The sequence below is a fragment of the Pongo abelii genome, chromosome 11 (assembly GCF_028885655.2).
Source record: "Pongo abelii isolate AG06213 chromosome 11, NHGRI_mPonAbe1-v2.0_pri, whole genome shotgun sequence".
NCBI classification, from domain to species: Eukaryota; Metazoa; Chordata; class Mammalia; order Primates; family Hominidae; genus Pongo; species Pongo abelii.
In genome coordinates, this window is record NC_071996.2 from 80,657,107 (window position 1) to 80,683,300 (window position 26,194).

At 39.6% G+C, this 26,194-nt stretch overlaps 1 protein-coding gene and 1 non-coding gene across 3 annotated transcripts in view; one reads left to right on the forward strand and one right to left on the reverse strand.

Annotated features, from left to right (window-relative positions):
* PDE11A (phosphodiesterase 11A) overlaps positions 1-26,194 on the reverse strand; it is a 447,272-nt gene that overhangs the window by 394,587 nt on the left and 26,491 nt on the right. The gene's annotated exons all lie outside the window — the stretch shown is intronic.
* On the forward strand, positions 18,869-18,971 carry LOC112132414 (U6 spliceosomal RNA). The gene has a single exon (XR_002914187.2). It is a non-coding gene; the product is annotated as a U6 spliceosomal RNA (small nuclear RNA).

A 26,194-nucleotide genomic window follows, 5' to 3' on the forward strand; every position in this document is an offset into this window, starting at 1 on the left:
ATCTGCAAGTTTCTGAGTTGAATGTGGTGCCATGAAGCACACCCAGAAAAAGGATTCCCACCTTCAAGATCCACAAAGGCTGTAAAAAGCAATCTCTGAACTCAGCTTTCATGTCTTTGAGAAAGAGTTATATTTAATATGCTCAAGAATCCCAGCCAGCCCCAAAAAAACATACTTTAGAGGTACGAAAGAAGCCTCGAAGCAAAACAAATCCATCTTCTCTTTCTACTTTCTCAGAGAAATCACTGGAGGCTCCCTAAGGCAAGATTCAGAATTGAGAATCTTATCCAGGTCCCACATTCATGGCAAAGATGGGTCGCCTAAGATCTCTTTTATTCCCTCTGTCTTTAAGGACTCTATCCCCAATACTTTACAGTAAAATTTTCCAGTACTCACGATTAAGCCAAGAACTAATCTTGACGAACGTTTAATCTACAAGGGTGATTTTTAAAAACCAGAATCTTGAATCTACCTTAGGTCCTTCATAGCCAAAATGCTCAAACTGTTCAAGTCTAAGAGTATCCACATGATGTAATTATGTTTCCCGAACATACTTATGAGGAAATACGTAATGACAAAAGCCCCTATTAATTCCATAACACTTTCAAATGACCTTGTCTTTGAATTACAAAATATAGCTCAAAAATTATAAAGTTATAATTGTAAATTGTGAAGAAGATTATAGAGAAAAATTATAAAGAAATTAGAGAGAAAAGGTGAAATAAGATATGCATGTATATAAGGTATTCTTTGGCCTACAGACACTTAGACATACATAGGAATAGAACAGAGCTTGGCAGTACTTGTTAATACTGGAATCACCTGGGACCTTTAGGAAAGTACTGATGTTTTAGCCCCACCCCAACCAATTAAATCACAATTGGTAGGGGGAGGGGCCCTGAAGGGGATCTGACTTCTGGCTGTTTGTCAGGGTAGGGTTAAGAACCACTGAATTAGAGGGTCACTTAATAAATCCAAGGCCTCATCGGGCGCTCACGCCTGTAATCCCAGCACTTTGGGAGGCTGAGGCGGGTGAATCACCTGAGGTCAGGAGTTTGAGACCAGCCTGGCTAACATGGTGAAACCCCGTGTCTACTAAAAATACAAAAATTAGCCAGGCATGGTGGTGCACACCTGTAATCCCAGCTACTCGGGAGGCCGAGGCAGGAGAATTGCTTGTGCCCGGGAGGCAGAGGTTGCAGTGAGCTGAGATTGCGCCACTACACTCCAACCTGGGCAACAGAGCAAGATTCCATCTTAAAAAATAAAAATAAAAAATAAAAATCCAAGGCCTCTGGGGTCTGAAGACAACAGGTTATAAACCATGCTTTAGAGCTTTAGCTTTTGTTTTATTTTGTCTTTTCCATACACTTACCCTGACGGCTTCATGAACTAGGCCTGCATACCTTTTTCAACATCATATTAGCCCATTGCCCCATCAAAAGATTCAGAGAAAAAGTTCAGTCTCATATTTCATCTACATCCTCTTTCAAATGCCTTATGGAGTTGTAATGTAGAGAAGCTAATGGAAGTAAAAAACATAAAATGAATAATCCATTGAAACACAAACCAATAGATTGCCAAACTTTCTGAAGCTCAAAAAATTGCTTTTATTGGTATATCATTTAGTAACACTCATTTAGTTCCAATTCATAAAATCATCTCCTTACACTTATGACTTATCAGTAGACATCATTTATTTTCCAGAAAATGCTTGGAAGGCAAAGCTTTCGAAAATTGATTAGTCTTTAATGACTTGAAATATATTATTCTGCCTTTCTTCATAGAAAGAAGAACTAATTGTTCTGAATTGATGGAAGACTTGGGATTACATTGCATAAAAACAAAGACACAGCATGTGGCAACTACATAGCTCATTCTTTAGGCCTAATTTGATATTTGTTGAGAAAAAGTGAAAAATTATCATTGTTGTTCTTAATATGTATTTGCAGAATTTCATTGCTGTACCGTAAACAAAAAGAATCTCCAAATTCTTTCCTAAAGAGTTCTAAATAGTACAAAAGATTACCAAAAATTGTTTCTGAAGCTTCACTCTTTTATGGACCTGAAGTAGTATAGTTGGAAGTGGAGTATTTTGTACATTCACATAGGTAAGCTCTATTTGCTAAATGTTTAAAGGGCATACCTTTATTTAAGTCTTTCAAATAGAATTGGTGGTTGATAGCCACCAACAAATAATTTGATATGAAGTTTCAAAACAGTTATTGTGATTACCATGTTGTTTGGGGCATTATCCCTTTTTTTAGTCATGTTGCTAAAGTAAACATTGTTTGCTGATCTTATTTCCCTCTGTTCTTCCTTTCTTAGTTGGCACTTTTCTTTGGTCCTGTCTTATCATCATGACTATTATTATTTCTCTTTATTACAATAAATACACATACAAATCTCAAGGCAAAATACACAGGAAAATGAAGACCCACACCACACTTGAAACCAAAGCGCAACTGATGTAGTAAAAAAGAAAATGATGAATTCTTAAACTGCTTTAATAGACAGCCCAGATATCTATTACAGTAAGTCTGCAAATATATTGTACCTGGAGTTAAATGCAACCTCATGCTCTATAAGCTTTATTGTGTATAATGAAAATGTCTAAGAAAAGGCCAGTACCTGAAGAAAGAGCTATGGGAAGGGTCAGCTAACCAGAAGGCACCTTTTTTTCTGGCACAGTGAGACCATCTAAGAACTGCAATGAATCAGGGAAATGAGGCTCTAAGGTAAAACCAGGAAGGCCAGGCAGTCTGCAAACAAGGGGAAGGGAATTATCAGCATGAAGCTGTGATTCAGACACCAGACAAACAGTTAGAAAGTAGAGAATACAGGGCAAGCCAAGGTCAAGACAGTGATGCATGAAAAGCCAGGTCCAGGTCAGAAGAACAGATCTAACAGTGAGACATTGGAGACTTGGTCTCACCCATTCATCAGAACCTAACACAGACTACCTCCAACAGAGAGCTTTGGAATTCTTCCCACTGAAGACAACTGAGACAACCCGAAAAGTGGCCCAAAAATGTAACTGATATGTAGGCAGCTATCTCAATCACATGCTGATCCTGCCCACATTTATGGCAAATACCATAATTTATAGAGTCATAGTGATATGTTATATTTTAATTACATAATTTGTTTAGGTTTTATTGTTAATATGCAGAGGTTAAAATTCCTCTTTGACAAAAGTTTAACTTTAAAAAGTAATTTTTGACCGGGCGCGGTGGCCAACACCTGTAATCCCAGCACTTTGGGAGGCCAAGGTGGGCAGATCATTTGAGGTGAGGAGTCAAGACCAGCCTGGCCAACATGGTGAAACCCCGTCTTTACTAAAAATACAAAAATTAGCTGGGCGTCATGGTGGGAACCTGTAATCCCAGCTACTCAGGAGGCTGAGGCAGGGGAATCACTTGAACCCAGGAGGCAGAGGTTGCAGTGGGCCGAGATTGCGCCACTGCACTCCAGCCTGTGCAACAGAGCGAGACTGTCTCAAAAAAAAAAAAAGAAAAGAAAAAAGTAAAAGTAATTTTTTAAAGTCTGCTTTTTAAAGTTTTTTAGGTTTTGAAATGTTTTAAAAACACATTTTTAAATAAAATGTCTATAGAAATAAGTGTATTTAGTTAATGAAAAAAGTATTATTTAAAATCAGTCAGAAAATTATGGATTATTCAACTAGTTACATATTTGGGAAAAATAAGTTAGACCCCTATCCTACATCAGACATCAAAATTAATTTCAAGCAGAATAAAGACTTAAATGTACTCATCTCTTAATAAATTGCAAAAGTAAAACAAAAAATTTACTCAAATCCTGCCAAGACATATTTCCTATTTTAACATGAAATACTATAGTATTAATCATTTAAGATTTTTAAATAAAATGTGTTTTTAAAAATGTTTCAAAATGTTTTAGGTCATACATTCTTGTGAGAACATGATGATAAAAATACAGTGAATATCACATTTTAAAATCTATTTCAAAGCAACAATAATTAAAACTGTTCTAAAAATGGAAAAATTGATGAACGAGAATAGAGAGCCACATATGCCTATATATGTATATGTACATGTGGAAATAAATGTCTATAGAAATAAGTGCATTTAGTTAATCAAAAGAGTATTATTTAAAATCAGTCAGAAGATTATGGATTATTCAACTAGTTACATATTTGGGAAAAATAAGTTAGACCCCTATCTCACATCAGACATCAAAATTAATTTCAAGCAAAATAAAGACTTAAATGTACTCATCTCTTAATAAATTGCAAAAGTAAAACAAAAAATTTACTCAAACCCTGCCAAGACATATTTCCTATTTTAACATGAAATACTATAGTATTAATCATTTAAGATGCCAATATCTAGCTTTATTGAAACGACCAGTGAAATGTCTACTTTTATACATTGCTAATGAGAATATAAATTAGTGCAATAAATATGGAGGGCAATTTGGCAAGAAGTAACAAAAGTCTTTTAAAAATTTTTATACTCTTTAATAATTTCATTTCTAGGAATTTATGATAAGGAAAAATTGAAAAATATCTACATATTCAAGAGGAAATGGATTATATTATGATATAGACACAATACCACTAAAAAAAGTGTTAGAATTTATTTTACATGTTATAAGTGGTTTTATTATGACATGAGAAAGTTACATGAAGAAAAGTGGTTTAGAAATCAGTAAAATTAGCATAATTTCCTAAGGGTGATGAAATTACCATCTAAGACAGCATAATAGTTTCAAAAGTGCCCTCCAAAAACATAGAAGCCATTATGCCACTGAATTGTCAGTAAAATAGATAGGCAACATACACCAGATGACAGCCGTCAAGCTGGAGGTGGGTCAATATTCATAAATAATTTATCTCTATGAAAAACCATAGCATTCTATACTTTCAGCAAGATATAAGTGAGTCCAAGCTAGCAATCCAAATGGCCCTGGCTGTTTTTTTTTTAAGCCACTATCATCCTAGCTAAAAAATCTCTTATCATAAAAGGTCCAATTGACCTGCTACCCAGAATGCCAAAGGAACTTAGTGGTATTGCCCGAAAATCACAAAGAACAAAGAACAGAAGACTGTCAAGATACTATAATTGGGCAATGTTCTGATATGTGAAATGGATGGATTTTTCAACTCTCTCAGATTCTGACCTTCTCCACATTTAATGTGAAATATCACAACTTCTTATGTGGCATAGCATATATAATCTTGGAAAACATCCTGATTTTCCAAAAGAATGAATACTATCAACTAAAAAAAAACTCAACAAACTATTAAACTAGTAAATAAAAGTTTGTAAAAGATTGCTGTGAACAAGTCCTCCAGCCACAGCAGTGTGTTCCACCACTGAAAGCCCAGGTTAGAAAAAATCAGGCATCTTCCACTGGGAAAAGGACTTGGAAGCAGCTTAACACTACTTCCCACCAACCTTGCAGGTGGATTCCTGGAGCTGGTTGGTTCCACACACATTCCCTTCCCCACTATAAGTCTCTGCATCCCTGAAGCCTTCCTTCTCCATTCCCAGGCCAGGTTCTCCATTTCCTTGGTGTTCACCCTAGCTTCAGCTACAAATAAGCAAAGTGCCAAGAGTACCTGGACTCCTTGCAGAAGTTATATGGTCACATGCTCCATCAAAAAAAAAAAAAAATGGGGACATGAATCTCTTGCCCTATAATATGAGAGTAGGAGTGACATACCAAACTGAAGGTGTCAACCTGTGGGGAAGTCATTCAGAGGATGGATCCCATCAGCAGGAATCATTTGTAAATAATCTGGATAAATACAAGCGTGCCTTTTCCTTAAATAAAGCACCAAAGTGCTTTCACATAAACGTTTGCGAGTAGGAGCCCTCTAGCCAGACACACTGGAGAAATGAGTCGGCATGTTTATTGGCACTCTCATCTAAGCTATTCCACCTCGGATAGAGTTGATTAGCCCCTCTTAGAACTGTTCTCTTGCCTGCTGCCTTGTAACATGTCATTTTCTTAGCCAGCTAGCAAAATGCTGCAGTGTTTGTTTTACGAACTAATCCAAGCACCTGGAATAGCCAGCTAATTAGACCATTCATATTTTTCAGGTTTGGGTTTTGTTGGGCTAGAAAGATCTAATATATCGGCTAGCATTTACTCTCATGCAAATAACAGGGTCAGGAACCATTCTATAAATCTCAATTCATTTCTGAGGTGTTCCAGTAAAATGAGCAATCAATTTAACCCACTAGAATTCTTCACTTTAGGATCTGCATAGTACGGAACAACAGAAGCAGTAGAAATTGCAACAAGCCCTAGGCTACCAAAGTCTATAAGACTCCTAGATACTCCTTCAGATGGCGTTTCAAAAACAAATTGAAAAATTTCATAGCTTCCAAGTCCCTCTGCCTTACTTAAGAAAGGTTATCTTATAGGCATCGTTGGATATTGTCTTCCCCACCATAAGCCACCCATCAGCATGCTCACATACATCTCATACATCTAGCTACACTGCACCCAACAACAAGAGATTTCATATAATTAGTTCCATGATTGACATGAAAAGTTTATGAAAGTTCACCAAAAGCTGTCATCGGGTTAGCCAATTTGAAATCACCATGTCAAATAACTGACATCATGCAGAAAATATAATTTAACTCCAATGCACTTTAGTTAGGAACAATAATAAAAAGATAACTAGTGAAATCAAATATTTAAACATTTAGAATACATTTCTGAATTACCCATCTATCAAAAAATTAAAATAGAAGTTATAAAATACTTAGAAAATACTAAGAAAAATAATGTCTAACTATAAAAATACCAGGATGATTACACATCATATATCAAAACCATGGTCCACAGTTAAAGAGTTCTTAAAGGTTCTGTTGTAAATGCTTACCTCAGATAAAAAAAAAAAAGTTCAACTTAATAATCATCCAACCATAAGAAGTTAGGGGAAAAGAACAGCAAAATAAATTCAAGAAAATGGAAAAAATAATACAAATAAGAGCAAAAGTTAATGAAAATGGCAGGAAATATATAATGAAGACAATTGCTAGGGTTTAAATGTTTTTCCCCCTCAAAACTCATGTTAAAATTTAATTGCCATTGTGATGATATTAGGAAGTGGGACCTTTAAGAAGTGTTTGGGTCATGAGGGCTCTGCCCTCATGAATACACTCATACCATTATCACTTGAGTGGGTTCATTATTGCAGAAGTGGGTCTGCCTCTTCCCAGCATTCTTTGCCCTTTCACCATATGATGCCTTCCACCATGTTATGCCACAGCAAGAAGGCCCTCACCAGATGCAGACACCTTGATCTTGGACTCCCTGGCTTCCAGAACTGTGCACTAATAAATTTCTGTTTGTTATAAATTACCCAGTCTATGGTATTCTGTTATAGCAGCACAAAACTGACTAAGACAAAAATTAACAAAGTTCAAAAAAAGAATAACATATGAAAATCTCTAGAGAGAATAATCATGAGAGAAAAAAAAGAGAGAGGCCTTATATTTTAAAAAATCAGGAATAAAATGGGGCTAAAACTATAGTTGCTACAAAGATTAAACAAATATAATGGTGTTATGAACAACTTTGTGCCAATAAATTTGAAAAGTTAGATGAAGTAAATAGATAAAAACTTATCCAAAAAAATCTTTCAAAAAACTAGAGAACATAAAGAGTCCTATAAGCTTTAAAGAAATTGAATCAGTACTTTAAAATATTCCCATTAAACACACACACACATCCTCAGATCCAGATAGATTTCTAGGAAATTCTACCAAACATCATGGCATTGGGCAATTCTAATTTATTACAAACTATTCCATATAATGGAAAAAGAAAGACCATTCTCCCAGTTCATTTGTGATATAACTTTGCTTTAAAAACCAGACAAGAGTATTCTAAGAAAAAAACAGGCTGGGCATAGTGGCTCACACCTGTAATCCCAACACCTTGGGAGGCCAACACAGCAAGATTGCTTGACCCCAGGAGTTTGAGACTAGAGTGGGCAACATTGTGGAACACTGTCTCTATAAAAAAATTTTAAAAATTAGCCAGGCATAGTGGCATGTGCCTGTAGTTCCAGCTACTTGGGAGGCTGAGGTGCAAGGATCACCTGAGCCCAGGAGGTTGAGACTGCAGTGAATCTTGTGATTGTGTCACTGCACACCAGCCTGGGTGACAAAAAAAAGAAAATATAAAAATATAGGCCAGTCTTGCTTATGAATGGATATAGATGCAAAAACCCTAAAAACCAAAATTTTTGTGAAACAAATCAGACAATATATAAAAAAAGATAACTTTTTATGACCAAGTTGATGTTTCCTAGGAATTCAAGGCTGGTTTAATATGAGATCAATTAAAGTAATTCACCACATTAACAGTGTAAGGTAAAAAAATTCATATCTTTGTAAAGGCAGAAAAAGTTAATAAAACTCTGCATTCTCTTATTATTTGAAAAATAATAGCAACAACTTCCTTAGCAAACTGGGAATAGAAGGGAACTTTCTTAACCCAATAAAGGGGATTTCAAAAAACCCACAGAAACCTCATACCTAATGATTAAACTGAAAGCATTTTCTATAAGCTCAGTTTCAAGACAAAGAGACCTGTTATAATCAGTCTTGTTCTACATGATACTGGAGGTTCTTGCACAGTAGGAGGTAAGAAAAAGAAATAAAAGGTAAAGGATTGTAAAGAAAGAAAACCGTCATTATTTGCAGATGATATGATTGCTTACACAGAAAATCTTAAACAAGCTACAGATAAAAATTTAAATAAGAGTTGTTGGATTCCAAATTGACACACAAAAGTAAATTGCATTTCTAGATAACCACAATTGACTAAAAATATAATTTTTTAAATACACTGTTTAAAATATCAATAAACATTTTTAAATACCTAGGATACAATATAGCAAAGAATGTGTAAGACTTTTATAGAGAAAACTAAAAAAAAGTCTTAAAAGACATTAAAGAAGATTAAATTGGAAAAAATATATATATCATATTATTGGGTAGGAAGACTGACTCTCATACATCAGTAATTCCCCCTAAACTGACCTATAACTTCAGTGCAATTCCAATTGAAATCCTATCAGAGTGTGTACATGTGTGTATGTGTGAAACTCAACAGGCTGATTATAAAACTGACATGAAAGAATAAAGGGCCAGCTGAAGCCAAGACCCTCCTGAGGAAGAACAAGGCATAGGGGTTGGGGAGAAGATTCACCCTACTAGATATTAATACTTTCTATAAGCTACAGAGATTAAGGCAATGTGATAGTAATACAGGCATAGATTAATAGACCAACAGAATAATAGAGAGCCTAGTAACAAACCCATGCACATATAGAAAATGGATTTATGGCAAAGCAGACATCACAGATCATGAGAAAAGATGAACTTCTCAATAAATGACCCTAGGTCAATTGCTTATTCAAATAGAAAAAAAAATAAACTTGTATTCATATCCTACACCCTAACACAAAAACAGGAATTACAATTAAACTAAATACTTAATATGAAAACAAATTTATAAAAATTTCCAAAGACACTATAGGAGAATATTTTTCTTCATACCCTGTTTCAAGAATAAGAACAAAAATGCAAATTTCTATAAGATCAATAAATCAAGTAGTATTAAAATTAAGAGCTTGGGCTGGGTGTGGTGACACATGCCTGTAGTCCTAGCTACTGGAGAGGCTGAGGCAGGAGAATTGCTTGAACCCAGGAGGCAGAGGTTACAGTGAACCAAGACTGCATCACTGCACTCTAGCCTGGGCGACAGAGCGAGACTCCATCTCAAAAAAAAAAAAAAGGACTTGGGTTTTCCATTAAGAATGAAAAGCAACAGTGCACTAGCTCTGCTAAGGGACAGAATGCCTCCCCAAGTGGGTCCCTGACCCCTGTGCCTCCTCACTGGGAGAAACCTCCCAACAGGGGTTGTCAGACACCTGTATAGACACCTCATACAGGAGAGCTCTGGCTGGCATTAGGCCAGGGCCTCTCAAGAATGAAGCTTCCAGAGGAAGGAGCGGGCAGCAGTCTTTGCTGTTCTGCAGCCTCCACTGATGATACCTAGGTGAACAGGGTCTAGAGTGGACCTCCAGCAAACTGCAGCAGACCTGCAGAAGAGAGACTTGATTGTTAGAAGAAAAACTAACAAACAGAAAGTGATAACATCAGCATAAAGGACCCCCACACAAAAACCCCATCCAAAGATCATCAGCCTCAAAGATCAAAGGTAGATAAATCCATGAAGATGAGAAAAAAACAGTGCAAAAAACAACCGAAAATTCAAAAAACCAGAATGCCTCTTCTCCTCCAAATGGTCACAACCCCTCTCTGGCAAGGGCACAAAACTGGATGGAGAATGAGTTTGACGAACTGACAGAAGTAGGCTTCAGAAAGTGGGTAATAACAAACTCTTCTGAGCTAAAGGAGCATGTTTTAACCTAATGCAAGGAAGCTAAGAACCTTGATAAAAGGTTACAGGAACTACTAACTAGAATAACCAGTTGAGAGAGGAACACAAATGACCTATTGGAGCTGAAAAACAGCATGAGAACTTCCTGTAGCATATACAAGTATCAATAGCCAAATTTATCAAGTGGGAGAAAGAATATCAGAGATTGAAGATCAACTTACTGAAATAAGGTGTGAAGACAAGATTAGAGAAAAAAGAATGAAAAGGAACAAACAAAGCCTCCAGGAAATATGGGACTATGTGAAAGGACCAAACCTATGATTGATTACTGTACCTGAAAGTGATGGAGAGAATGGAACCAAGTTGGAAAACACACTTCAGGATATTATCCAGGAGAACTTCCCCAACCTAGCAAGGCAGGCCAACATTCAAATTCAGGAAATACAGAGAACACTACTAAGATACTCCTCAAGAAGAGCAACCCCAAGACACATAATCATCAGATTCTCCAAGGTTGAAACAAAGGTAAAAATGTTAAGGGCAGCCAGAGAGAAAGGTCAGGTTACCTACAAAGGGAAGCCCATCAGACTAACAGTGGATCTCTCTGGATAAACCCTACAAGCCAGAAAAGAGTGGGGGCCAATATTCAACATTCTTAAAAAAAAAGTTTTCAACCCAGAATTTCATATCCAGCCAAACTAAACTTCATAAGGAGAAATAAAATCCTTTCCAGACAAGCAAATGCTGAGGGATTTTGTCACCACTAGGCCTGCCTTACAAGAGCCCCTGAAGGAAGCACTAAATATGGAAAGGAAAAGCCGGTACCAGCCACTGCAAAAACACACCAAAATATAAAGACCAGTGACACTATGAAGAAACTGCATCAACTAATGTTCAAAATAGCTCTCCCTCTCCCTCTCCCCCTCCCCCTCCCCCTCCCTCTCCCCTTTCTTCGGTCTCCCTCTCCTTCTTCTCCTTCTTTTTTCGGTCTCCCTCTGTTGCGGAAGCTGGACTGTGCTGCCGTGATCTCGGCTCGCTGCAATCTCCCTCCCTCGGGCTCCTGTGACTCTCCTGCCTCGCCTGCCGAGTGCCTGGGATTGCAGGCGTGCACTGCCACGCCTGAATGGTTTTTGTATTTTTGGTGGAGACAGGGTTTCGCCGTGTTGACCGGGCTGGTCTCCAGCTCCTGGCCTCGAGTGATCTGCCTGCCTCGGCCTCCCGAGGTGCTGGGATTGCAGACAGAGTCTCGCTCACTCAATGCTCAATGGTGCTCAGGCTGGAGTGCAGTGGCCTGATCTCGGCTCGCTACAACCTCCACCTACCAGCCTCCTGCCTTGGCCTCTTAAAGTGCTAAGATTACAGCCTCTGCCCTGCCACCACCCCGTCTAGGAAGTGAGGAGCGTCTCTGCCTGGCCGCCCATCGTCTGGGATGTGAGGAGCGCCTCTGCCCGGCCGCCATCCCGTATAGGAAGTGAGGAACGTCTCTGCCCGGCCGCCATCGTCTGGGATGTGAGGAGCGCCTCTGCCCGGCTGCCCCATCTGGGAAGTGAGGAGCGCCTCTGCCCAGTCGCCCAACGTCTGGGAAGTGAGGAGCGCCTCTGCCCGGCCGCCCCGTCTGGGAGGTGAGGAGCGCCTCTGCCCGGCCGCCCCGTCTGGGAAGTGAGGAGCGCCTCTGCCCGGCCGCCCTGTCTGGGAGGTGAGGAGTGCCTCTGCCTGGCTGCCACCCCGTCTGGGAGGAAGTGAGGAGCACCTATGCCCGGCTGCCACCCCGTCTGGGAGGAAGTGAGGAGCACCTCTGCCCGGCCGCCCCGTCTGGGAGGTGAGGAGTGCCTCTGCCCGGCCGCCACCCCGTCTGGGAGGAAGTGAAGAGCACCTCTTCCCGGCTGCCCCGTCTGGGAGATGAGGAGCACCTCTGCCCAGCTGCCCCGTCTGGGAGATGAGGAGCACCTCTGCCCGGCCGCCCCGCCTGGGAGGTGAGGAGCGCCTCTGCCTGGCCACCACCCCGTCTGGGAGGAAGTGAGGAGCGCCTCTGCCCGGCTGCCCCATCTGGGAAGTGAGGAGCGCCTCTGCCTGGCCGCCACCCCCTATGGGAAGTGAGGAGTGCCTCTGCCTGGGCACCCCGTCTGGGAGGTGAGGAGCGCCTCTGCCTGGCCACCCCGTCTGGGAGATGAGGAGCACCTCTGCCCGGACGCCACCCCGTCTGCGAGGAAGTGAGGAGCACCTCTGCCCGGCCACCCCGTCTGGGAAGTGAGGAGTGCCTCTGCCTGGCCGCCACCCCGTCTGGGAGGAAGTGAGGAGCGCCTCTGCCCGGCTGCCCCATCTGGGAAGTGAGGAGCGCCTCTGCCCAGCCACCACCCCATATGGGAAGTGAGGAGCACCTCTGCCCAGCCGCCCCGTCTGGGAGGTGAGGAGTGCCTCTGCCCGGCTGCCAACCCGTCTGGGAGGAAGTGAGGAGTGCCTCTGCCCGGCTGCCCCGTCTGGGAGATGAGGAGCACCTCTGCCCGGCCGCCCAGTCTGGGAGGTGAGGAGCGCCTCTACCTGGCCGCCACCCCGTCTGGGAGGAAGTGAGGAGCGCCTCTGCCCGGCTGCCCCATCTGGGAAGTGAGGAGCGCCTCTGCCCAGCCGCCACACCGTCTGGGAAGTGAGGAGCGCCTCTGCCTGGCCACCCCGTCTGGGAGGTGAGGAGCGCCTCTGCCCAGCCGCCCAGTCTGGGAAGTGAGGAGCGCCTCTGCCCGGCCGCCCTGTCTGGGAGGTGAGGAGCACCTCTGCCTGGCCGCCACCCCGTCTGGGAGGAAGTGAGGAGCGTCTCTGCCCGGCCGCCCCGTCTGGGAAGTGAGGAGCGTCTCTGCCCGGCGGCCCCGTCTGGGAAGTGAGGAGCGCCTCTGCCCGGCTGCCCTGTCTGGGAAGTGAGGAGCGCCTCTGCCCGGCTGCCCTGTCTGGGAGGTGAGGAACGCCTCTGCCCAGCCGCCCTGTCTGGGAGGTGTACCCAACAGCTCCGAAGAGACAGCGACCATCGGGAGCGGGCCATGAGGACGATGGCGGTTTTGTTGAAAAGAAGTGGGGGAAGTGTGGGGAAAGGAAGGAGAGATCAGATTGTTGCTGTGTCTGTGTAGAAAGAGGTGGGCATAAGAGACTCCATTTTGTTCTGACTAGGAGAAATTCTTCTGCCTTGGGATGCTGTTGATCTATGGCCTTTCCCCCAGCCCCGTGCTCTCTGAAACATGTGCTGTGTCAACTCAGGGTTAAATGGATTAAGGGCGGTGCAAGATGTGCTTTGTTAAACAGATGCTTGAAGGCACCATGCTCTTTAAGAGTCATCACCACTCCCTAATCTCAAGTACCCAGGGGCACAAACACTGCAGAAGGCCGCAGGGTCCTCTGCCTAGGAAAACCAGAGACCTTTGTTCATGTGTTTATCTCCTGACCTTCTCTCCACTATTATCCTATGACCCTCCCATATCTCCCTCTCCGAGAAACACCCAAGAATGATCAATAAATACTTCATAAATAAAACAAAAAACAAAAAACAAAAACAAAAACGTAACAAAACAACCAGCTAACATCATGACAAAAGGATCAAATTCACACATAACAATATTAACCTTAAATGTAAATAGGCTAAATGCCCCAAATAAAAGACACAGACTGGAAAATTGGATAAAGAATCAAGACCCATTGGTGTGCTGTATTCAGGAGACCCATCTCATAAGCAAAGACACATAGGGTCAAAAAAAAAGGGATGGAGGAATATTTACCAAGCAAATGGAAAGCAAAAAGAAAGCAGGAGTTGCAATCCTAGTCTCTGATAAAACAGACTTTAAACCAACAAAGATCAAAAAAGACAAAAGGGATCAATGCAACAAGAAAAGCTACCTATCCTAAATATATATGCACCCAATACAGGAGCACTCAGATTCATAAAAGAAGTTCTTAGAGACTTACAAAGAGACTTAGATACCTGCCCAATAACAGTGGGAGACTTTAACACCCCACTGTCAATATTAGACAGATCAACAAGACAGAAAATTAACAAGGATATTCAGGACTTGAACTCAGCTCTGGACCAAGTGGACCTAACAGACATCTACAGAACTCTCCACCCCAAATCAACAGAATATACATTCTTCTCAACACCACACTGCACTTATTCCAAAATTGATCACATAGTTGGAAGTAAAGCACTCCTCAGCAAATGTAAAAGAACAGAAATTATAACAAACTGTCTCTCAGACCACAGTACAATCAAATTAGAACTCAGGATTAAGAAACTCACTCAAAACCACACAACTACATGGAAATTGAACAACCTGCTCCTGAATGACTACTGGGAAAATAATGAAATTAAGGCAGAAACAAAGGAGTTCTTTGAAACCAATGAGAACAAAGAGACAACGGACCAGAATCTCTGGAACACAGCTAATGCAGTGTTGAGAGGGAAATTTATAGCACTAAATGCCCACAACAGAAAGTTGGAAAGATCTAAAATCAGCACCCTAACATCACAATTAAAAGAACTAGAGAAGCAAGAGCAAACACATTCAAAAGCTAGCAAAGGACAAGAAATAACTAAGATCAGAGCAGAACTGAAGGGGAGAGACATGAAAAACCCATCAAAAAAATCAATGAATCCAGGAGCTGTTTTTTTTAAAACATTAACAAAATAGATGGGCCACTAGTTAGACTAATAAAGAAGAAAAGAGAGAAGAATCAAATAGACACAATAAAAAATGATAAAGGGGATATCACCAGTGATCCCACAGAAATACAAACTACCATCAGAGAATACTACAAACACTACTACTCAAATAAACTAGAAAATCTAGAAGAAATGATAAATTCCTGGACATATACACCCTCTCAAGACTAAACCAGGAAGAAGTCAAATCCCTGAATAGACCAATAACAAGTTCTGAAATTAAGGCAGTAATTAAGAGCCTACCAACCAAAAAAAGCCCAGGACCAGATGGCTTCACAGCCATATTCTACCAGAGGTACAAAGAGGAGCTGGTATCATTACTTCTGAAACTATTCCAATCAATAGAAAAAGACGGAATCCTCCCTAACTCATTTTATGAGGCCAGCATCTTCCTGATACCAAAACCTGGCAGAGAGAGACAACAAAAAAAGAAATTTTCAGGCCAAAATCCCTGAAGAATATTTATGTGAAAATCCTCAATAAAATAGGGCAAACCGAATCCAGCAGCACATCAAAAAGCTTATCCAACACAATCAAGTTGGCTTCTTTTGTGGGATGCAAGGCTGGTTCAACATACACAAATCAATAAATGTAATCCATCACATAAACAGAACTAATGACAAAAACCACATGATTATCTCAATAGATGCAGAAAAGGCCTTCAATAAAATTCAACAGCACTTATGCTAAAAACTCTCAATAAACTAGGTATTGATGGAACATATCTCAAAAAAATAAGAGCTGTTTATGACAAACCCATAGCCAACATCATACCAAATGGGCAAAAGCTGGAAGCATTCCCTTTGAAAACCAACACAAGACAAGGATGCCCTCTCTCACCACTCCTATTCAACATACTATTGGAAGTTCTGGCCAGGGCAATCAGGCAAGAGAAAGAAATAAAGCGTATTCAAATAGGAAGAGAGGAAGTCAAATTGTCTCTGTTTGCAGGTGACATGATTGTATATTTAGAAAACCCCATTGTCTAAGCCCAAAAACTCCTTAAGCTGATAAGCAACTTCAGCAAAGTCTCAGGATACAAAATCAATGTTCAAAAATCACAGGCATTCCTATATACCAACAACAGACGAGCAGAAAGCTACGTCATGAGTGAACTCCCATTCATGATTGCTATAAAGAGAATAAAATACCTAGGAATACAACTTACAAGGGACGTGAAGGACTTCCTCAAGGAGAACTACAAAGCACTGCTCAAGAAATAAGAGAGGACACAAACAAGTGGAAAAAAATTCCATACTCATGGATAGGGAGAATCAGATCATGAAAATGGTCATACTGCCCAAAGTAATGTATAGAGTCAATGCTATTCGCATCAAGCTACCATTGACTTTCTTCACAGAATCAGAAAAAAACTACTTTAAATTTCATATGGAACCAAAAAAGAGCCTGTATGGCCAACACAATCCTAAGCAAAAAGAACAAAGTTGGACATGTCATGTTACCTGACTTCAAACTATACCACAAGTCTACAGAAACCAGAACAGCATGGTACTGGTACCAAAACAGATACACAGACCAATGGAACGAACAGAGACCTCAGAAATAACACCACACATCTACAATCATCTGATTTTCAACAAACCTGACAAAAACAAGCAGTGGGGAAAGGATTTCTTATTTAATAAATGGTGCTGGGAAAACTGGCTAGCCACATGCAGAAAACAGAAACTGGACCCCTTCCTTACACCTTATAGAAAAATTAACTCAAGATGGATTAAAGACTTAAATGTAAAACCCAAAACCATAAAAACCCTAGAAGAAAACCTAGGCAATACCATTCAGGACATAGGCATGGGCAAAGACTTCATGACTAAAACACCAAAAGCAATTGCAACAAAAGCCAAAATTGACAAATGAGATCTAATCAAACTAAAGAGCTTCTGCACAGCAAAAGAAACTACCATCAGAGTGAACAGGCAACCTACAGAATGGGAAAAAATGTTTGCAATCTATCCATCTGACAAAGGTCTAATATCCAGAATCTACTAGGAACTTAAACAAATTTACAAGAAAAAAACAAACAACACCATGAAACAGTGGGCAAAGGCTAGGCACAGATACTTCTCAAAAGAAGACATTTATGTGGCCAACAAACACGAAAAAAAGCTCATCATCACTGGTCATTAGAGAAATGCAAATCAAAACCACAATGAGAAACCATCTCATGCTAGTTAGAATAGTGATTATTAAAAAGTCAGGAAACAATAGATGCTGGAGAGGCTGTGGAGAAATAGGAACACTTTTATACCATTGGTGGGAGTGTAAATTAGTTCAACCATTGTGGAAGATAATGTGGTGATTCCTCAAGGATCTAGAACCAGAAATATCACTTGACCCAGCAATCCCATTACTGGGTATATACCCAAAGGATTATAAATCATTCTAATATAAAGACCCACGCACACATGTGTTCATTGCAGCACTATTTACAATAGCAAAGACATGGAACCAACCCAAATGCCCATCAATGATAGACTGGATAAAGAAAATGTGGCACATATACACCACGGAATACTATGCAGCCATAAAAAAGAATGAGTTCATGTCCTTTGCAAGGACATGGATGAAGCTGGAAGCCACCATTCTCAGCAAACTAACACATGAACAGAAAACCAAACACCACATGTTCTCACTCATAAGTGGGAGTTGATCAATGAGAGCACATGGACACAGGGAGGAGAACATCACACACCAGGACCTGTCAGGGGGTGGGGGACAAGGGAAGGGAGAGCATTAGGACAAATACCTAATTCATGGGGAGCTTAAAAGCTAGATGACGGGTTGATAGGTGCAGCAAACCACCATGGCACATGTATACCTGTGTAACAAACCTGCATGTTCTGCACATGTATCCTAGAACTTAAAGTATAATAAAAAAATTGCTAAGGGTTATAGATTAGATACCCTTTAATGTAAATATTCAAATTTCTTTTTATAAAAAAGCAGATATATTGAGATATAACTGAAATACAAAAAAACTGTACATATTTAACACATATGATTTTATTAGTCTGGACATATGGTTACACCCATGAAATGACCACAATCAAGATATGAATATAACTATCACCCCCACCAAAGTTTCTTCATGCCCTTTTTAATCCCACCTTCCATCCCTCCCACTCCACCATGCCCCACCTCAGATAACACCGATCTGCTTCCTGTCACTAGAGAGTAGTTTGCATTTTCTAGAGTTTTATCTAAATTAGCCATGCAGTATGCATTCTTGTTTGACTTCTTTCATTCCACATTATTAAAAAAAAGAATGAAAATCAAGCAATAAAGAAGAAAAAATATTTGTAATACATATAACCAATAAAGAGGGTGGTGTTCAGAATATATATGTATATAAGGAGCTCCTACAAATCAATAAGAAAAAAGCAAATTCAATAGGAAAAATGGGCCAATGACATGGACCAGTACTCCACAATAAGAGAAAACACAAACATATGAAAAGAGGGTTGAGGGGGAGTCACTCACTGAGTTCACCCCAGAACATTTGCATGGCCCATACTTTCATACCCACCATGAGTAGCCTGTTCTATTCTTGGCTGGGAGGTAAACGAGGACCCTGTCCATAGACCAGGTGGCCATGAGGGGAATGGGCTTGGTAGGGAAAGCTAGAATTTGTGCTCTGGTGACCATGGTGGTCCTGGCCCCATATATATTCACTGTAAAGAGGAAGAGGCAGCAGAACAAGAAGAACACTGAATAACTAAGAAACGAATGCTTGTGCTCACTTTAGCAGCACATATACTAAAATTGGCATGATAGAAGATTAGCATGGCCTCTGTGCAAGGATGATGAGCAAATTCATGAGGCATTCCATATTTTTAGCAATCCCATTACTGGCTATATAACCAGAGGAATATAAATCATTCTACCATAAAGGCATGCACACGAGTATTCACTGAAGCCTTATTAACAATAACAAACACAAGGAATCAATGTCTTTGCAGGACGTGCATGGAATCAACCTAAATGCCCATCAATGACACATTGGATAGAGAAAATGTGGTACATATACACATGGATGTTATGCAGCCATAAAAAGAATGAGATCATGTTTTTTGCTGGAACATGGATAGAGCTGGAAGCTATTATTATTAGCAAACTAACACAAAAACAGAAAACCAAATACTGCATGTTCTCACTTATAAGTGGGAGCTAAATGATGAGAACTCATGAACACAAAAAAGGGAACAACAGACATTGGGGTCTACTTAAGGATGGAGGGTGAGAGGAGGGAAAGGAGCAGAAAAAATAAATATTGGGTACCAGGCTTAATACCTGGGTGATGAAATAGTTATACAGCAAACCCCCATGACACAAGTTTACCTATGTAACAAATCTTTATATGTACCCCCAAACCTAAGAGTTAAAAATAAATAAATAAAAGTTACAAAAATGAAGAGTTAAAAGTCTGCGGTCATGCAAATATGATGCCAAGATTCCAGGAGACCGATACAAAATGCCCATAGCAGCATTATTGATAAAAGCAAAAAATAAAAATAAGTAAATAAAAATAAAATAAAATAACTAGAAATAACTCAAAAGTCTGTCAATAGTAGAACAGATAAATTGTGATATATTTATACAAAGGAACATTATACGGCACTGGAAATTATTGCTACACATTTCAACATGAATTAATCTCAAAAACATAATGTTGAGCAGAAAAAGAAACAAAAGAATACATGTAGAATGATTCCATTTATACAAAGCTCAAAAGCAGGCAAAATTAAATTGCATATTGTATAGGAAAACAAAGATAGGTGGCAAAGTCATGGGGAGGGAAACAAGGGGATATTTCACACAACACTCAGCATGCTAATGAAAGTGGTGGTGACAAGAGAAAGGATAATATTATTGTGAAAGGGCACCAGAAGATTTCAACGTAGTGACTTTTTTTTTTTTTTTTTTTTTTTTGAGACAGAGTTTCACTCTTGTTCCCCAGACTGGAGTGCAACAGCGCAATCTCAGCTCACTGCAACCTCCGCCTTCTGGGTTCAAGCTATTCTTCTGCCTCAGCCTCCGGAGTAGCTGGGATTACAGGAGTGCACTACTACACCTGGCTAATTTTTGCATTTTTAGTAGAGACAGGGTTTTACCATGTTGGCCAGGCTGGTCTCGAACTCCTGACCTCAAGTGATCCACCCACCTCGGCTTCCCAAAGTGCTAGGATTACAGGTGTGAACCATAGCGCCCAGCTAGTGTTTTACATTTTAATCTGGTGTGAGTAGAAGGATGTCCAGTTTATACTTCTTTATGCTGTATGTATATATTTTATTCTTCCACTTGAATATATGATGCATTTCACAATTTTTTAAAGGCAATGGACAATATAATGAAAATTGAAGAACTGAAGCTCTTGTCCTTTCTGATATGTTCAGCACACATATTGTTTTGAATGTGCAGACTTCTTAGGGTTATGATTTAGCAACATGAGCAGTTAACAACCCAACCCTTGTTATGTTAACAGGAACACTGTGGCTAAACCACTAAACTAAAATTTCACTCCACAGACTTATTGATACTAAAACGGAATGTTTCTTCAGAGAACTACATACCTCAATTTGCTCACTTTTTCTTTTACTATGCTTTGACATTACCATTTATTACAGATCATCTACTAAACAGAATTGCCTTCCTTCTTTACAGTTCTTTCTACATTGTTTTGTCCAGGTCATTTTTATGACTTTGATACTAGTGTCTGACATGCATGTAATTTAAAGTCAAAAAATACAGAATGATAAAAATGAACAGTCAGAAATTTTTATCTACTTATTTATTTATTCATTTATTGAGACAGGGTCTCACTCTGTTGCCCATGCTAGAGTGCAGTGGCTCAATCATAGATCACTGCAGACTTGATCTCCCAGGCTTAAGTGATCCTCTCTCCTCAGCCTCCCGAGTTGCTAGAACTACAGGCACAGCCACCACGCCCAGCTAATCTTTTTGAGTTTTAGTAGATACAAGGTCTCACTATACTGCCCAGGCTGGTCTCGAACTCCTGGGCTCAAACAATGCTCCTGCCTCAGCCTCCCAAAGTGCTGGGATTACAGGTGTGAGCCTCCGTGTCAAGCTCAGAAATTTTTTTTTTTTTTTTTTTTTTTGAGACAGAGTCTTGCTCTGTCACCCAGGCTGGAGTGCACTGGTGCAGTCTCAGCTCACTGCAACCTCTGTCTCCCGGGTTCAAGCAATTCTTCTGCCTCAGCCTCCCGAGTAGCTGGGACTACAGACATGCACCACCACGCCCGGCTAATTTTTGTATGTTTAGTAGAGATGGGGTTTAACCATAATGGTCAGGCTGGTCTCGAACTCCTGACCTTGTGATCCACCCGCCTCAGCCTCCAAGTGCTGGGATTACAGGTGTGAGCCATCGCATCCGGCCAGAAAATTTTTTAAAGAATCATGTGACTTCTGCAAAGAAGGTATATTCAGTATTAACTTTTAACTAGATAAGACCTACAATGAGCTATTTTCACACACATATTTTTTTTTTTCAGAAATGTTAGAAGCTAATATTTATTTTAAGTCTGCATGGCAAGTTTTCCAGTTTTTCATAATACTTTGGATGACAGATGTCATTGCCGAGGCATCAAAAGCACTAAATTCCTCTTTAGAAGTGCTATTTGTCCGGTTTCAAATCTGCCCTGTATCCTTTTCTCCTCGAAAAGACAATCTTTCAAGCATTATCCCCCAGATGTTACAAAACAGCTGAACCAGCCTGCAAATTAAAGGACTACCTTGAACATAAATTTCTGATAAGGCCCATATTAATCATATGCCCCAAACTTTAGATGATCACACAAAAGTAATTTTCTCACATAAAAGGTTTTTGCTTTCTTTTCAAAAAATTGTAAAGGCATGGTGTAAACATTACTATTCCTTTTCTCTGTTTCTAAATGAGTCTAGGATCTTGTGTGAGGAAAGAGGACAATTAGTAAATGTAATTTTCTTATGCAGCCTCAGCTGGCTTCACATACCTCATAAATAGTTCTTATTCAAACATTCTAAAGATACATACAATTAAATAAAATTCATCCTAAGGTTGGGTATGGTAGCTCATGCCTGTAATCCCAACACTTTGGAAGGCCAAAGTGGGAAGATCACTTGAGGCCAGGGGTTTGAAACCAGCCTTGTCAACACATTGAGACTCCATCTCTACAAAAGAAAAAGATTAGCCAGGTGTGGTGGCACACATTTGTAGTCCCAGCTACTTAGGAAGCGGAGGCTGGAAGATGGCTTGAGTCCAGGAGTTTAAGGCTGCAGTGAGCCATGATCACATCACTGCTTTCTAGCCTTGGTGACAGAGCAAGACTCTGTCTCAAAAAAAAAAAAAAAAAATTCCATCCTAGTTATATATTTGATCTATTTCATGTTCTGAAAGATCTAACCTGGAACTTTCCCCTTATGTATACAATTTTAAAGAGTAAATGGCTATTCCAAGTCAATAAACTGGTGGCAAATTGAAAGATATTAATGTGTAGCTAATCTATTTTACATGATGGACTTTCCATTCTCCCCACCATGAGCCTCAGTATGTGATTTTGTTAAGTAACATTCAGAATGCTAAACTTGATTTTAAAAACTTGCAAGCATTCAGGATATTCTGCCATGAAGCCTCTAAAATTATAACTATATTACATAGAAGTTAAAAACAAACAAACAAACAAAAACCCTACACTTAGGGGCAAGAGCCCTTAACCAAGGCATTGCTTATTGCTGCAAAGCTGCTCTGTATTAACCTCATGTTAAATCATTAGAGAGAATGGTGGGAGGCGAGGGACAGCTGGCCCCCTTGGACATGGGGGCTGAGGCATCCATGGCTGCTAAAGATTTTATAGATGTTTTTTCCTTTTACAGGATAAAAATAAATCATTTGCCTTTAGTTATAGTTTCTAACTGATATTGTCACAAAGATAATTTCTGGTTGTGGTTTATGCAATGCAGTCTTATACTATTATATTATATCTGGCTCATATTAGGTACTGGGTGCCCATTTGTGAAATGGAACTTAAGGAACTGTACATTTTTTATAAGAATCAATGCTATTTCCCTAACAGACAGTATCTGTCATGGGCAGATGATTCACATTGATGGCTTATAAATAGCATGAATTCCCCAGGAAATTTCTTCACTGGGTCCGCCTTTCACACTAAATTCAAGATATTAGCCAAATCCTGCTAAGGTACACAGATTTGACTATCCAGAAAAGACAGATCAAAGTTCTTCAGACATCAAAATTTGCTTTGAAGAGAAAGACAACATAATTTGGTTTTGCAGTGGCAGATGGCTCATAACTTTGGCTTTGAATCTTGATCTTCTAAGCCAGTAGACAAGCGGAGACATAAGAGTCATACCAATTACTCCAGCACCACATACGGTGAGCTAGCCTTTAAAACAGGCACTAAATGAGACTTGTGATCAGTTTAAACTGCAAAGAAATTGAGGTAATTACAAGACTTATTGATTCCTCAGATAATAGCAATGATGGCTATCATTTACCAGGAGCCTACCATATAACCTGTGCATTTATGTATGCAAAAATCCGTGCCAGAGTTTTGCACACATGGAATAATCACAACAACCATGCAAAGTGGATATTACTGGCCCCATTATACATATGAGGAAACTGAAGCTAAGAGAAGCTAAGTAGCTTATCTCATGTTAAGTAATTTACCAATAACTGAGCCAAGATGCTAACTCAGAGATGCTTGAGTCTAAAGCTTGGGCTCTTTTCACCACACTATGTTACTTTGAAGAGTTAGCAATTTGTCCTCAAAGCCTCTGTCCATGTTGGTGTTTAATACAGCTCAAAAACCATAAAGAAACTTGTCAGTGGTACAAACAGTAGTTTCTGTTCAGCCTAATGTACTAGAAAAGAGTAAGAAGTTAATACTGCTTGCCATTCTTCTTGTCACCAGTTCAACACCATGTCTTTTTATTTTTTCCAGTCTATGATTAAATATATTAGCAAAGATTGACTTCTGCAGAAGGAAAACATAGAAGAAATAAAATATCTCCCAAAAAGCTTGAAGTTCTTGCTTCATGAAGAGTAGGAACATCATGAATTGCAAATGTCTTTCAAATATTTTTTCCAGTAATAGGCCGTTTCATAAAAATAATGCAATGACCAAAGAAGTGAAGAATCCTGATTTTACCATATTTTCCAAAAACAGAATGTTTATATATATATATATAAATCAGTAAAATGTATGATTTTCTGATATAAACCCTTGTGTTAAACCTCTGATGATCACGGTCACATAAGAAGTTCTTGGGAGGTATAACAAGCACTGCATATGATTCCACAAGTCCTGAATCCCCTGCCCAGCCCCAAAACTGAGCCATTTAACTTCTCTCAGACTGTTTCTTTACTCTCCAAATGAGGACAGTAATTCTTAACTTTCAGACAGCAAGGATGAATTCGGTAGTATATGGTGAAGTATTTTATAAATCATAAAGTGCTACACAAGTATATCACCACATTCAGAATACAGAACAGGAATCAGACTAGAAACAATAGAAACTCTCCATTTCCCAAATTCTGTCCCTAGATGTTTTTTTGGGGGATGTTATACCCCACTCCACTTATTATTTTTGATTGCTTCAGTAGGTGTCTAGCTCCAGCAATCAAACCAATCCATGACTAAGGTAACAAATGCCACCCAAAGGACATTCCCTATAGCAGAACAGCAAAAAGCTATTGGACCAATAGATCACTGGTATGGCTGTAACTTCAGTGCCCCACTTACAGGTCACCTAGAGTTTACAAGAAGTTTCACAATAAAGAGAAATGTGCAGTTTTTTTCTAGAATAAGTTGCTTGCTTGTATACACTAGAGCTTCAGGTTTTTTCTCAGAGACAAATTGTACATCTCTTTGTTTTATGATGGATATATGCAAGTATAAGACCTGCATAGAGCAACTCAAACTCTACCTTGAAAACTCTCTAAAATGTTGTAGGAAATCTGTTAACTATATCATCCAGTTAATTCCTAGTAATATAAACAGATTCCTTCCCTGCAGATTTTGGTACTGATTAGTTGTGATGACAAATGAAAGTTTTTCATATTTAAAGAAACTATCCATTTTGCACACTCACAACATAGCTTCCAGAAATATTGTTTAGTCCTTGGCAACACTGTCTCACAACTTTGGTAAAGAGCATTGTGAAAAGATGTTGTTGAACAGACTGCCACTCATTGTTTACATACCACACCAGAGACAGCAGTTTGTGGTGGTTAAGAGTACAAACTGTGGCTCCAACAATATGGGTTCAAACCCTGGCTCTCCAACTTAATAGCTGGTGACCTTGGGCAAATTAAGAAAGCTTCTAATAAGTGTTAACTATCACTACTGTCAATAGTAGTAGTAGTAGTAGTAGTAGTATTGCCTTCACAGGCATTAATGGATTATATTGCAAACCATGAAGTTTCCTGAGGCATCTTGTTCCAAACTCTCCAAACCTGACATGATTGTTAGGATCTTTGCACAAAAATAATCAGTTACCTGATGTCAATGGATGTGAATGGCTAAAACAGCTTCTGGAATGCATTCTAGCAGATTTTTGAACTTCATATTCCATCAAGGAGCCGCCTTCTTTCATGGACAGGAATCCAGCCTTGAACATGTGAACAGAACCTGAATGTAATCCTTAATATTTCCCATAATGGTAAAACTGTAGAATCTAAACAGAGCTGGATAATTTCAGTTTGCATCTGGGGTCTGCCTCTTACTAGCTGTATAAACTTGGGCAAGTTACTAAACCTATTCAAGTCTAGCTTCCTCACATGTAAAATGTAGGAAGTAATGGTGTCTATCTCATAGAACCTTGTGAGGATTAAATGAGATAACTAAATCTTACCACAGTGCCTAGTGCATAACATATTCTCAATAAATATTGGCTATTACTATTAATTTTTTTGGGGGGGTTGGTTGGTACAGTTGATATGAGCTCTTCACCTGTGTGTTAATTGAAAAATGATTTTTTTGCAGCTGATCCTTTGAGGACTATAAAATGTATGGATGAAGTCTTATCAGCAGAAGTCTT